The sequence below is a fragment of the Misgurnus anguillicaudatus genome, chromosome 8 (assembly GCF_027580225.2).
Source record: "Misgurnus anguillicaudatus chromosome 8, ASM2758022v2, whole genome shotgun sequence".
Taxonomy (NCBI): Eukaryota; Metazoa; Chordata; class Actinopteri; order Cypriniformes; family Cobitidae; genus Misgurnus; species Misgurnus anguillicaudatus.
Genome location: NC_073344.2, coordinates 41,718,598 through 41,732,664, shown reverse-complemented (window position 1 = coordinate 41,732,664; position 14,067 = coordinate 41,718,598). Strand labels below are relative to the sequence as shown.

The 14,067-nt window shown below is 34.8% G+C and overlaps 1 long non-coding RNA gene across 4 annotated transcripts; it reads left to right on the top strand.

Moving 5' to 3' along the window:
- The first annotated feature begins 3,203 nt into the window (after window positions 1–3,203).
- On the top strand, window positions 3,204–10,646 carry LOC141365917 (uncharacterized). Of its 4 annotated transcripts, XR_012370875.1 has the most exons (5): window positions 3,204–4,350; window positions 4,459–4,563; window positions 7,659–7,680; window positions 7,940–7,961; window positions 9,611–10,646. It is a non-coding gene; the product is annotated as an uncharacterized lncRNA (long non-coding RNA). The 4 variants fall into 4 exon arrangements; XR_012370874.1 differs by lacking the exon at window positions 3,204–4,350 and having other exon boundaries at window positions 4,387–4,563; XR_012370876.1 differs by lacking the exons at window positions 3,204–4,350; window positions 4,459–4,563 and having other exon boundaries at window positions 5,261–7,680; window positions 9,614–10,646.
- Window positions 10,647–14,067: the final 3,421 nt, after the last annotated feature.

The window sequence follows — 14,067 nt, the reverse complement described above, 5'->3', positions numbered from 1 at the left end:
TGCCTGAGTAAAATGAGCCCACCCCTATGTTTCTATGACACTCTGGTCTAAAGATATCCATCTGGGCTTTTTATAATGGTAGTCTATGGGAGATGTTGCTAGGGTACCCAAAATTGTTGCTAGGGGCGTGGCTTAATAGCTCTGGGGCGATCCTAAGAGACTAATTGGATGACTGAGTAAAATGAACCCACCCCCATGTCTCTACGACACTCTAAAGTAAAGATATTCCATCTGGGACGCTTTTATTTCCTTATATGGGCATGTTTCCTGCCCCATTATAAGTCAATGGGAAATTTTGGGGGCCTCTTACACCCCAGGGGTACAGCATACACCCCATTTTGATGTATGTTCTAACAGAGGCTGTCAGCCTCCTTAAATGTGGTAAGCCACAAGTTTCTACAAGTTTCTCACTCACAGCTATGACCCGTCAAAGTTTGTCTCCATGTTAAGTAAATGGGAGTTTTGGGGTGTTTGAGCGCCCCGTTTAGGAATTCGGAAGGTCCCATCAGTTAGAAAAGATATAGCACACTAAGTCAGACCAGTCTTAAGGTCCGTTGAAAATTTGGTGCATGTAGCTTGAAAGCTCTAGGACGAGTTAGTGTCGATAATTTTGGGGTGCTAAGAAGAATAATAATAACTAGATATTAAAGTTTGTAGACAAACTTTATGTTGGCTTGAAAAAGCGAGTCTGAACATTTTTAACAATTTCACAGGATAAACGTTTACTTGAGAAGTTTAGTTTAGTCTAGCTGTTTGCATGTTTTAGTATGATGCTAGCATGATTAAACAAAGTTACAATGACTTAACATGAAGCTAACACCATTTAACATCATTTAACAAAGTTAACATTATGTTAGCATAATTTAGAATGAAGTTAGCATGATTTAGCATAAAGTTAGCATGATTTAATACAAAGCTATAGCCTATAGTTTAGCATGAAGCTCCCTGCTGAAAAAACTGCATCACACCAGCATGGACCAGCGTGGAAATTATGCTGGTTTGATGCTGGTTTAGCTGGTGGTTACAAGCACCAAAACACAACATATGCTGGTCTTGCTGGTATGACCAGCATGGGATGCTGGTGCTACTGCTTGTTTGGTGCTGGTTTAGCTTGTGCTAATGCTGGTGCTGATGCTGGTTTAGCTTGTGTTCAGTAGCTAACCAGCACCAAAACACAACATATGCTGGTCTTGCTGGTATGCTGCTTTGTTCAGCAGGGCTAGCTTGATTTAATATGAGGCTAGCTAGGATGATTAGCTAGGATGCTGCTATGCAGTTGCTATGTAATTGTAAGCTACAAGATCAGAGTATGCAGTAAACATGAAGGTCTTGATGCTTGAAACTTCAATATATTTAAATTCATTATTAGTTGGGAAAACATTTATGCAGCATTTTTCGAACAATAATGTAATGCATAATGATATTCATGTTTTTTTACGTCTGGGAACTGATACACAGTATACTTTAATGCACACTGCTGTTGTTTGTATGTGAATATTGATGCATCTTTTCCTTTATCTATGTTTTAGACAAGATAAATAGGATGTTGACCTTTGATTTTTCCCAGCTGGGGCTTTACTGCAACATCTATGTGAATTGTTTGCCATTTAAGAGGTTCACAAATAGTCACTAGGATAATGACACTGATGATAGTGTGTCTGTACCTATCAGTGCCATCTTATCACTGTGTAATATTTTAGGCCAGAGCTTCCCAAACTTAACACTGGTAAGCCCCCCCCAAAAACATAGCAAAAGATCCACGACCCCCCCCCCCCATTTGTAGTATAACATATCTTTTTAATAAAGCCGATTGTCTCTTTGCACATTACCAACATTTAATAACCAGTTTTTAAGAATCTCACGTGAATCATGAGAACTATGGAAAGTATTTTATATTCTGTTGAAAGATGACGTAAAAATTCTTTACAAATAAATGAAGAGTTTCGTTGCAAAACGAGATAAATCAATTTTTTAACATTTTTGTGAAAATATGTTTATTATTATGTTATCATGTTATTATTTTGTTTTATGGTGCTACTTAGCTGTATGTTTTAAGTTATGAAGGTTTAAATCAAAACAAAACAACTGCAGTTGAATTGAAATTAATTGGAATGCACAACCAAAAAACAAGATTTCTGAATATTTAAAAAAATGGTGGTTATCTCGTTTTGCAACGAAACTCTTCATATATAAAACCATAACACTACATACTTTCTGCATAGTATTTACCATTATAACACAAAGGGGTGGTTTCCCGGACAAGGATTAGACTAGTCCTAGACTAAAATAAATATAAGAGCGGTCCAAACTGAAAACAACATGCACTGACATATCTTAAAATACATCAGTGCCCTTTGTTTTTCCTTAAAATGCACGCCAGTATGTTTTTAGTAAGGCATGTTTATTCAAACTAGTTATATTTCATAATTAAACTAAGGCCTTGTCCTGTCTTAAGCTAATCCCAGTCTGGGAAACCACCCAAAAGTGTGTAACAGAAGCTACATAGCTCACAAATAGTTCATAAATCTATTGCAATGAAATACATAACTATGTTAAAAAATATTTAAAAAATATATAAAAACGTTTAAGCAATGTATCTCACCTCAGTATAATAAAAAAATGAAATAAATATAAATAAATAAATATACAATATATACACAAATACGCTTTAAAATCACATGATTTTTTTATTTAGCCTAGTCAAGGTCCCCCGCAGTACTGCGACGGCCCACTGGGGGGCAGCGGCCCACAGTTTGGGAAGCACTGTTTAAGGCAAAGAATTTATCAATTTATTGTAGAATTGTCCATTTTGGGCATTTCTCAAAGTTAATCAATTAAATAAAATAACGAACAAAATGATAAGCATTTTATATATATAAGAGCAAATGAGTTCATATGGCCATTGATAGCATTATATTTATTTTATTTTCATTTATATTACTGTTTAAGGAAGGTTTTCTTGTTTTATTATTTTTAATATTATGGTTTAATATTGTCTGCCCCGTATCCAAAGCTCAAATGTGATAATATTTTATATATATTTTTGAAATACTTTTGTTACACGACTAGTATTCTGGTATTAGGTAACATCACGTGATTAATTCAAACAAATTAGACTACAGCTTTGGACGAGAGTCTGTATAGCTAATGAGCTTGCTTCCGGTTCTCACTGGTTTTACCTTCACTGATCGAGCGACACTTTCTCAGCTATCTCTTGAGGTAGGTCAAATTTCCTCATAAAAGTCTTAAAATTTCACAGACAGACGGTGGATTAATCAATTTGATGATTTTAAATATGTCGATTGTTAATTTAGATGAGTGTAATATTACTTACGTTTAAACAATAAAAAAATATAACGGATTATCTTCTGCTATCATTGTTTTCTGAGGTAAATTATGCGTTGGAAAAAAACAAACGGATAGTTCAAATAATTGTAGCCTAAGAAATTGTGGCTAAAGCCCATTTTTATTGTTTATATGATTTTAGTTTGATATATTGTTAATGTGAACCGTTAAACGGACGGACCGACCGAACAATTTCAGTGAGGGAAAAGGTAACCGTTAACTTAAGTGGTTGTCAGACACTCAGGCGTCTGCCTGTTTTTGGTAACAAAAATCAGCTTAACCGAGGTTATGTGGATGGTAGGAACAACCACTTAAGTTGTGGACTAACATATGCAATTATATATAATAAATGCATGGTGTCGTCTATAGAAGAATAACATAACGTTACGTTACTCGAAGCTACAGTGACATCTGCAGGCGAGGCTTTACTTAAATGCCTTGTTTGTTCATGAGTTTTTGACGTGTTTCATATTTTATCATAGTTTTTTACGTTCATTTTGAAGTTATGGTAACTTAACTTATTTGTTTAAGATACGTTTGGTAGGCGCGAACCCGGGAGGTCGCGCCCAGCTTGAGCTTCCGCATTATTAACACTGTTGGCTTCACTGTTATTTGCGAGAGACGAAAAAATGTTTGAATAAAGAGCCTAGGTAGGGGGAAGTACGCAAAATACATGCGTTTTTTCTAGTGTAACGTTTATTAATATGTTGGAGGCAATTCCTCAAAATATACTTTATAAAAATACTATTGTAAACAGAATATGGTTGGTATATCAACCCTTATGATTTGATAATAATGTATGTTTTTTTTTTCTCTTCCCCCTGTACTTTTGTTACATAATTTTTTGCTGTCTAGACATTTTTGTGGTAAGTCATTTATATAACAATCTCTGTTGCCACATAATACTTTTTTTCTGAACAGTTAACCTTGCACATGATATTTAAATAGTAATGTTTAATTTTTCTTTCTTTTGCTCTTTTGAAAACATTTAACTGCTTTAGCTAAGTAAGTATTATTTTTGAATGTCAAATTCTTACTAAATGTACAATTTATGACATATTTTATTTAGATATTTAGTGGCCATTTCTTTTTCTTCTGTTTGATTTTCTCTAGACCTCAGCCAAATTCCTGGTTTTGCTGGGCAACAGCACCTATTTCATACACTTTATTATAGCGAACCCAAAGGCTCTTTTTAGAGCCATCCACATTGCGTCACTGGTGAGTCATTTTCAATTACTTTTGAATCAGTAATTGCCTAATGACATTATAACATTGTTTTTCTGTTAATGTAACAGATATTGTTTACCAATGTTTATTGTTGTTTGTCAGTTTTGGCCATTTCAGCATGTTTGAAATAGGGGTGTAACGGTTCAAATTACTCACGTTTCGGTGCGTATCACGGCTTAGGGTCACAGTTTCAGTACACATTGGTCACAACAGGCTGCTTTACAAAAATAAAAACCTAAGCCGTTTTTAACCTCTGCCAAAATCAACATTTTCACTTAAGAGCACTTGTATTTTTATACTATATACCAGCTTTACTGTGCAATTCAATATGAACATAAAATAGCTTAGAACACTGGGTTACTTTTTATATTCTATGCCGCTATCTTCAAGTTTTTTTTTTTGCAAGAAGATAGGTTTGTTAAAATTCAAACACAGAAGGCAATTTGTGCTGTTTCTGTCTCACCTGCGATCGTGTGCTATCAACAAAACCCTGGTGATGACGCGTAAAGCGACACGTCATATTAGATGTATTGCATACGGCACTCGCGAATTTTACAGTTTTGTCCACGTTTTCTTGAGCACCACTGCTGCAGTAGACTTAAATGCAGCTGGGGATGACTCTGTTAGCGTCTTTTCTCCTTCGTTTGCCGTGCTAAACGGTCTGTGAAACACACAAACACGCGAGGATGGCAACAAATTTGCATACTTCGAGTTGATTGGACAGGTACTCTCACCTTAACACATGCAGAGATTATTCAGAACCATACATTAGCTTTTTTATGCATCGTTTTTTCACCAAACTATAATAGAAATGCGTGGTCGAATTAAACATGGTGCCCGTGCGTCCCGAACTGTGGGTTGTAAAACAGGACGATTCGATTCTTTACCGAGAACCGTTACACTCCTAGTTTGAAAGTAAAACTGACTTTATTGAAGATGTACTCCGCCTTCAGAAATAAAAATGATAGATTTTTTTACTTAGCCCCATCTAAGTCATCTAAGGTGTTTATGCCTTTTTTTCATCAGCTGAACACAATCAGAGTTCTAATTATTAATATCCTGGCTCCTTTTTGCTTTGTAATAAGTTTGATCATGGACCAAACATTTACGATCTCAAAAAAGTCCATCCATCCATCCATCCATCCATCATTAAAGTAATCCATATACAACCCAGTGGTTTAATAAATGTATTTAGAAGCAAAGTATAAGGTTTATAAGAAAAAGTTTAGTTCTGAGCACTTTTAGTGATTAGTTACATATACGTAATTTTATAAAACAAAATCAACTATAGATTTAAATATAGTGGTATGTAAAATCTTATTGGTTCTTGTGTTTCATCATGAGTTGTGACAAAACTGACAGTCGTTAGACACTAAATGTTTTATTGTTTGTTTATTTAAGGTATGTTTTGTAACTAAAAGGTCAAAATATGAATTGTTTTTTTTATTAACCCACTGGATACATTAAATTTTGATTACTTTAATAATGGATGGATGCAGTTTTTGGAGCTTCTAAACATTTGGTCTCTGATCAGAGCCATTACAAAGCAAGGAACAGCCAGGGTATTATTTAATATAGGTCTGGTTGTATTCAACTGAACAAAGAAAGACAAACATCTTGGATGACAAGGGGGTGAGTTAAAAAAAAAATAATTCTGAAGGTGGCATTTTACAGTTTAGGTTCTATTGTGTTGCCTGATGCGATAATTTATTAAATTAACAATCTTTACATTAATACCACAGGAAAGGAAACATTTTGAACAGGAATATCATATAATTAATTGTTTATTCTGAAGCATATGTGACTAAGTAGATCATTTTGGGTACGACTAAATAAGATCAAGACTTAATTTTTACCAATTATTATAGGACAGCAGAAACACTGAAGTTTGAATGACATTATACTGCACATTGTGGACCTTTGTATTTAGAAACTATTTAGACCCCCTACACAGTTCAATTTTGTTAGGTCTCAATCTGATACTACAATAACCCCCCCCCCCCTTATTATTAATCTGCACTCAGTACCCCATTATGAGAAACTGAAAACAGGATTTTGGAAATGTCTAAATGTATTTAAAAGAAGAAAAAAACTGAAATTATTCAGACACTTTACTTGGTAGTTAGTTGAAGCACTTTTTGCAGCAAGTACAGCCTCGAGTCTTTTTGGGAATGACGCAACAAGCTTTGCACATCTGGATTGAAGGAATTTCTGCCATTCTTCCTTTTAAATCCTTTCAAGCTCAGTGAGTTTGGATGTGAACTGTCGGCTGACAGCCATTTTCAGGTCTCTCCAGAGATGCTTGGTGAGGTTGAAGTCAGGGCTTTGGTTGGTCCACTTCTCGCATAGTTGTCCCTAAACCACTACTGTGTTGTCCTTGTTCTTTGCTTAGGGTCATTTTGATAAGGTTTTAGTGAGGATATCTCAGTGGACTCGAGTCAAGGTGTAGAAAATCTCGGCATTGATCAACACAAATAAATGGCACCTAAACAAAATTTCTAGTGTTATCGCAAAGGGTCTGAATACTTAAGTAAATGTGAAATTATTTTTTTCCTTTAAAACATTTTACAGAAATGTCTTAAATTCAGTTTTCACTTTGTCATTATGGGGTACTAGATGTTGATTAATGAGAATGATTTAAATTCTTTTTTTTTTTTTGAGTCAGAACATTTTAATTAGGCCTTGAAAAGCTGCATCTGACATGGGACTTTTATTAACACACCCCCAGGTTCACAGACAAGGTTTAGTAAAACACATCTTAAGATATGCCAGTGCCATTGATTTGTCTTATGATACACACCAGTAATGTCTTCTTCAAAGGAGTGCTTTTTAAAGATGCTTAATAGGCTTGTCTGTGAAACCAGTCCACAGTGTTTAATATTGTGACTGCGTTAAACTGCATTATCTTTGGAAAGTAATATAATTTTAAATTCTTGAGGTATATATAAATTATTAAAAGGATTAATGCAAACATAACAAATTTGCAAATAAAGTAAAGGGGTTTAAGTACTTTCTAAATACACTGTAAATGTGGTCATGCCTACTTTGAACTAATTTGTCGTTTTTGTTGATTTTGTTTTTCCTAGATTGGACATCTAATTCATCTTTGTAAGTAACAGTTACATATTTCACATTTAAAGCATTAGTTCATCGTATGTTTATCAGCTTACCCCCAGGCCGTCCAAGATGTAGGTGAATTTGTAATTTTAAATTCTTGAGGTATATATAAATTATAAAAAGGATTAATGCAAACATAACAAATTTGCAAATAAAGTAAAGGGGTTTAAGTACTTTCTAAATACACTGTAAATGTGGTCATGCCTACTTTGAACTAATTTGTCGTTTTTTTTGATTTTTTTTTTCCTAGATTGGACATCTAATTCATCTTTGTAAGTAACAGTTACATATTTCACATTTAAAGCAATAATTCATCTTATGTTTATCAGCTTACCCCCAGGCCATCCAAGATGTAGGTGAATTTGTTTCTTCAGTGGAACACAAATATAGATTTTTAACTCCCAACTGTTTCAGTCTGTCAGATGTATAATGCATGTGGGTGGTAACAAAACTTAGAGGAATGTACAGACAAATCCAAATTAAACTCTGCGGCTCATGACGACAACTCAATGTCCTAAGATACGAAACGATCGGTTTGTGCAAGAAACCGAAAAGTATTTATATAATTTTTTTACCTTCAATACAGCACTATGCCTAAAGGAGTACGTGTGTACACATCTTCTTCTTGGTGTTTAAGGGTGGGTTGCAAACCAACTTCATAAGAGCATACCGCCACCTACTATATCGGTGCCCCGTATAGTGCTTATGCACCCTCATGCAGTGCACCCGATACAATAGGTGGCAGTATGCACCTATGAAGTTGGTTCGCAACCTGTTGGTTCAGTTTTATCTCTTAGGACATTGATGTGTCGTCACGAGCCGCAGAGTTATTTTTCTCTATCAAATTTTAATACCATCCACATGCATATTCACTGAGAGACTGAAGGGTTGGAGTTAAAAATCTACATTTGTGTTTTACTGAAGAAACAAAGTCACCTACAATTCGGATGGCCTGATGGTAAGCTGATAAACATAAAAATTTAATTTTTAGACAAACTATTGCTTTAACAATGTGGGAGAGATGACTGGGATTTTATTAAAATAATTTTCCTAAGGCTGAATAATACTCAACATAAAATTTGTACAGATTAAAAAATTACTACATATCACATACCTGGCTGTCAGAATATTGCGCATTACATGCCCAAAACATAAGATCATACATCGTCCTGCTGTCTAGTCAATCTGAACACAACAAACCCATGTGTAGTCACATCCTTGTTTCTGCCAAAATGGCAAAGCCAATATGGTTTAAAGGTAGCATCTAGTAACTGCAATGCACAATTGATTTTCACTGCCTGGTTACTTTATGACCTCATGAAGGAACATACACTATTAAATTTAATCAGCAGTTTGCATGGAAAATGAAAAATATTATATGATTTTAAAAGAAGAAATCAGAGTCAGTTTGTGTCATACACTTAACACTGTACAGAGCATCAGCTTTTGACTGCCCCACCCTTAACAGAATGGACATACAGACTGGACCTATATTCTGTGTAACCAAGATAATTCAGCCTTTTCAAAAACTGATATTAGAGTGTAGTTTTAATATGATCTTAATACTTTGAGTTTAAACAAAAATTTTAACTTATTTTTGTCCTGCAATATGTTTTGTACAATTAAGTATGTACTGTTAATCATTCTGTAATATGCGTGCTATTTTGACTTTAGAATGTAACTAACTTGTTTTTTTTCTCTTTGTGTTGTGTTTGTTTGTCATGTCCTGTCCTGACCTTTATATACATTTTCTTTCAAACTTTTATCTTGCTAAAATCATTGCTTCTCTTCTATTCTGTACTTTTACTTCACAAACACCTGGCTGCGCATTTCAAAACGTTGCTGCTTTGCTTGCTTGCTTCCTCTTCAAACGCATCCAAACCGCATTTTAACACTGCAAAACATGCCATGCATACCCAAGCAGCTTGCCTCTTAAAAACTGCCAGGAAACCAAAAAAATCACCGATTCAACTAAAAAAACAAAGCCTACAATTTCTACCCAAAAAAAACGACCCAATTTTTTACCCCACCCAACCAATCTGTTGCCCTAACCCCCATACACCGACTTTCCCCAAAACAGAACGTCCCTTTAACTTTTTGCTTTGACAGAAAAAGTGAGAACAGAACTACCTACAGCTCCAGTGTGCCCTGCTGCCTTGAGTGTCTTCACAAAGCAACGTTGATTAGAGGACTGCGTTGGGAAATCAACACCATCAACACACACAATAATTTACTATAGTTTTAAAATTACATAATTTCCTATAGTCTTTTAGACTGCTTATAATAGATAATACACATTACAGTACTTTTAAAAGTCATTAATATATCAGTAAAAAAAAAATTGTTTTTGAAGTTCATCTTTGAAACGTATTACATTTATATCTGAGTCTTTTCACATTTGCTTATACTCTACTAATTAATTGCATTAGTAATATTGCCTTTGGTTATCATTTCTGTACAATATTGGGGTTAACAGTTCAACAGTTCCATTGCTATAGTCTTGTGTGTTTGTATATCTAATTTCTTGACTGTTTTAACGGTGAAATTTTAGTACAGTACTTTAATATATCAGTAAAATATTCTAAGTTTGACTGTTGTTGTAACTGCTATTTGAATAGACTACATTTAAAGGTCATTAAAATATTTTGGTTTGCCAAGTTCCTCTTTGAATCTTACCACATTGTAACATTTGCCTTTATTAATTGGTTGCATTTCTGATATTGCTTTTGGTTAACATTTTTGTACAATATTGGGGTTGACAGTGTTTGACAGTATAACAGTTCAATTGCTATAGTTTTGTGTGTTTGTATATTTAATTTGTTGACTTGTTACTAAAATTTCAGTCCTGTACTTTAAAAGCTAATTAATATATCAGTATTATATTTACAGTTTGACTCTTGTTGTAATTGTTATTTGAGTGCAGTACATTTAAAGGTAATTAAAATATCAGTAAAGTATTTTGGTTTGGCAAGTTCATATTTGAATCTTACCACGTTGTAACATTTGCCTTTACTAATTGGTTGCATTACTGGCATTGTCTTTAGTTAACATTTTATAATTCAGTGAAATACAAAGGCTTGACGGTATAACAGTTACATTGTGTGTATGTAAATACAGTAGGTTGACACTTGTTACTGTGGTATACTAGCATAACGTATAATAAGCATTAATATTCATTGAGTGGGTCTTTGTATTTGTTATTAAGGTTTTATCCGGAAAATTTGCACTTGTTTAACATACGAAAGGTACTTTGCTGTAAACAGATCTTTAGATTTCTAACACCTGTTCCATCGTCATGCCACGTAAAGGTAAACGAAGTGAAGCCCAGAAGCAGCGCAGAAAGGTAGAAGCTTCACTGTGCATTAACTCCGTGTCAACTGCGAGTGACGTAAGCCCAGACGTGCTCTCTGTTACGGCGTCCCACTGTCAAAGTGACCCGAGGTACGGTATTTATTCGAGAGGGCAACAATGCACGTGCAATTCCTTAATGTTTCTCGCGGTGCACAACGAACGTAATGAGCTGAACAGTTTGGAATTAGATGACATTTTAAAGAAAGGTGATGCTTTGTACACTCTTGTCAAGCAAACACTACAGAGTAAAGGACAATTTCGGAGTAATTTCCTTGATTTTGATGAGCTACCGGATAAACTTGAGACAAACTTGTGCTCTTACAACATCATTAAACATGGCCAGAGGTTTGGATTACTAAGAGATGCACCTGCACTAGGCAGCTATGACAACCTCGAGAATACTCTGCAATGTCTCAGAAGTGAAATCAGCAACTGCCTGTTTTTGTGTGGACTTTATTGTGTTGCTTTGTTTAGAGATCGCTCAGGGAGGTTTGGATTTTTTGATTCACACTGCAGAACACCAGATGGCATGTCTACTAATGATGGCACGGGTACTGCTGTAATGTTGACATTTTCACGTTTAGAAGACATGATAGAGAGACTGTTGCTGTTGTTTCAAGGGTGTTTCCAGTTAAGCGATAACGTGCAATTTGATCTGCTGCCAATATCATTCACAAGCACAACAGTATGTACTGATTTCTCCATGGAGTATCTTGATAACATAGAGCCGTGTGTATCAACTAAAATATATGAAAAACAAATTCTGTACAAAAATGACAAATGTGCACCTGCTGCATCATCAGAACAACAGCAAATTCAGGTAATAAATCCAGTTCAGTGGCCAGTCAACACAACAGATGAATATAAAATGGAGATTCGAACTACTGTAACTGACAATTTGGAAAATGTTCAATTAAATAAACTTTCTCATAACATCTCAAAAGATTCCTCATTTCATATTATATTGTCAGATCCAATTGATCTCTGTTTGGAAACATCCGAATTGAATCAACAATCAAAAAAGCTTAACAAATCCAGAAGGCGCAAGGATTACTAGATAAAATGGCACAAAAAAATGAATTTAAAACAAGATAGGAAACAGACAAAAAAAACTGAGCATTACAAAACAAGTACAGAATACAAGGAAAGACAAAACCAAGCAAAGAAGAAACGTTATCAAACTAATACTTTTTACAGGGAAATGCACAAACAAGCCATGAAAAACAACTATAAAAAATATGAAGAATATAAGAATAAAAGAAAGGTTTATGCTATTATGAATTACAGAAATAATGAGGAATACAGAGATAAAAAAGGAGAAAAATAATCGACAGTTACAGTAATAATGCACAATTCAGAGAGAGACAAAGGAACTATGTCATTAGAAATTACATAATGGATGAAGATTTCAGGGAGAGACAAAAATCCTATGTCATAAGAAATTACAGGAATAGTGATAGATTTAAGGAAAAGCATAAAAGGTACATAACTGATAGATATTCAAGAGATGCAATTTTCAGGCAAAGGCAAAAAGACTATTATATAAACCGGTGCAAAATAGATTCAAAATTCTATGAACAAAGAAAGGACGCGTTTAAAAAACGTTATCAACAAGACTCACTTTTCAGGGCTAGTCAAAAATCATATCATTTATTCAAAGCTAAAGACAGAATGTCAGCACTTAAAATACTTCACAAGATAAACTGTGCACAAGACATACAGCACAAATATAAAGTAATTGACTGTGTGCGCCAGGCAACACAAGTGTTCAGAAATAATCAACCTGTTGAAATACAGAATCCATTGATATTAAAGGCATTGCAAACTTTCAGAGACATTATAAAACAGGGACCAACATATATATGCACATGCTGTGCAAGAGCACTCTTCTCAAATCAAGTGCGCACCTGTGATCGTGAAAGCTATAAAAAGAATCCAACAGTTGTTTCACTATGTTTGACAGGTAACTATGTTCACATCTGTTCTAATTGTACTGATCAGTGTATGAGGAACACAGAATGGATCTGTCACAGCTGCCATTCAACACTTTTGAGAGGTACAATGCCAGACATTGCTGTAGCCAATAAGCTTCAGTTTAGTCATATTCCTCCAGAGCTATGCAATTTGAATATTCTAGAAAGACATGTTATTGCAAAGTACATTCCTTTTGCTAAAATCTTAACACTTCCTAAAGGCCAACAGAGAGCTATAAAGGGTGCTGTGATTTCAGTTGCATCTGAAGTGGAAACAACAGTTAATTGTTTACCTAGACCAAGAAGTGAATCACAGCTGCTTACAGTGAAACTGAAAAGACGTCTTTGTTACCAAGGTCATTATCAGTATCAGACTATTAATATGCACAAGGTTTTATCTGCTTTAGGAAAACTTAAAGATATGCATTGCGAATATAAAAATATTGTTATAAATCCATCTCCCCCGGCAGATGAAATGCTGAATGAGTATGAACAGTCTTTAAATGACAGCAGTGCACATGATGAGCCAATGGACATTGACAACAACAGCCAAAGTGAAATCACAGAACGACAAAGCAATGAAAATGAACATGCTAATTCAAGTGATGACCCTGAATCTAATAATGAACAACAATCTGGTCTTGTCTTGGACACATGTCTACAGCCCCCAGATCCTGGTCAACATTTGTTGTCTTATGATGATGGAATATTTTGTATTGCCCCTGCAGAGAAAAACAGTCCTGTAAGCATTTTTAAAATTCCTAAGCTCGAGTCTATGGCATTTCCAGTGCAGTTTCCTGATGGTAAGAACACTTTTGATGAGCCTGACAGACTGAAATGTGTCTCCCCCAGCAGATACTTTAACACCAGGTTATTCTCTGTAGATAATCGTTGTGCAAAGGATACAAACTATATATTTTTTGCACAGTTTGTCACAGAAATGCACATGGCCAAATCTAGTATGTCCATTCAGTTGAGAAAAGCAAAACCTATGACACGTGATGGTCGTAGAATAAACTGTTCACTGCTGCAGGATAAATCTGAGTTAGAAAAA